This window comes from Equus przewalskii, chromosome 6 (genome assembly GCF_037783145.1).
Source record: "Equus przewalskii isolate Varuska chromosome 6, EquPr2, whole genome shotgun sequence".
Lineage (NCBI taxonomy): Eukaryota > Metazoa > Chordata > Mammalia > Perissodactyla > Equidae > Equus > Equus przewalskii.
This window is the reverse complement of record NC_091836.1, coordinates 31,767,688-31,769,319: the sequence shown is the minus strand read 5'-3', so window position 1 is coordinate 31,769,319 and position 1,632 is coordinate 31,767,688.

The window sequence follows — 1,632 nt, the reverse complement described above, 5'->3', positions numbered from 1 at the left end:
TATTCTCATATAGATATAAGAAAAAGAAAGGAAAAAAAGAAAAAAAAAATCTCCTTTCAATGAGTTGGGATTGATTCTCTTAACAACTCTTCTATATATTATACAGCAGTTAGCTATAGTCATCATGTTATGTATTACATCCTTAGTACTTATTTATCTTATAACTGGAAGTTTGTACCTTTTGACCACCTTCCTCCAATCGCCCCCTGCCCACCTTCTATCTCTAATAACCACAAGTCGGATCTCTTTTTCTATGACTTCGTCTTTTTGTTTTTGGAGGTCTTTTCAAAGAATATTTTTAGACTCCTCATAGGAGGATTTCTGCTTATAACAAGTATATCCATTATATAATGTTATACGCCAATTTACCTCAATAAAAAAAGAAGAAGAAACCAAAACACAATCATTAGTTGAAAAATAATATAACCAAAAGAGAATATCCTTTTGTGGCAGTGTATGTGTGTGTGTGTGATTCTGCAGGTATTACTATTCCTATGGTAGGAAGAATGTATTAATAATAGTGATCATTCATTGTGCTTTCAGATGATGAAGTAGAGAAGAGTAGAAATGTTTTTTCCCCACATGGTAAAGTGCAAAAAGCACTTTACTGGGAATTAGAAAAATGCCAGCGTTCTAACAGTGGTTCCACTAATAATAATATATTTGGCCCTGACAATACATTTTGCCACTATGATCTTGGTTGCCAACATTGATAAAATGAAGAAGCTAGATTCATTCATCTTTAAGGATTCTTTTCTGTCTAAAAACTGTGAGCCATCATTAGAGTTCTTTTTTCAAAGGTGTTGGTCATGGCTTGCAGAAAAAAATGTGTCCAGAGGTCTCCTGATCTCTGATTTTGGTGGGTCACTGTCTTCCTTTAGCAGTACTATTCTCTTTTTTTTTATTTTTCAATTATTTTATTGAGATCATAATGGCTTATATCGTGGTGAAATTTTGGGTGTACATTATTATCAATTTCTGTACAGGCTTCATGATACTCACCACCAGTAGTCCTAATTTTTATCCTCATGGTACATATATGCCCCTGTAATCCTTTCACCCATCCCCAGCCCTTTTTTCTCCAGTAACTTTTAATCTGTTTTCTTTTTCCATGTATTTGTTTATCTTCCACATATGAGTGAAATCCAGCAGTATTTATCTTTCTCTGTCTGGCTTATTTCACTTAACATCCTGCCCTCAACGTCCATTCATGTTGTTGCAAGTGAGGCAATTCTGTATTTTTTATGGCTGAGTAGTATTCCGTTGTATATATATACCATATCTTCTGTATCCATTCATCCATAGAAGGGCACCTGGGTTGCTTCTACACCTTTATTGTGAAAAATGCCACAATGAACATAGGGATGCATAAAGCTCTTTGGATTGTTGATTTCAGATACTTTGGATAAATACCAAGTAGTAGGATAGCTGGATTGTATGGTATTTCTATTTTTAATTTTTTGAGAAATCTCCATACTGTTTTCCATAGTGGCTGCACCAGTTTGCATTCCCACCAGCAGTGTATGAGGGTTCCCTTTCCTCCACATCCTCTCCAACACTTGTTGTTTTTTGTCTTGTTAATTATAGCCATTCAGACAGGTGTAAGGTGATATCTCATTGTAGTTTCGAATT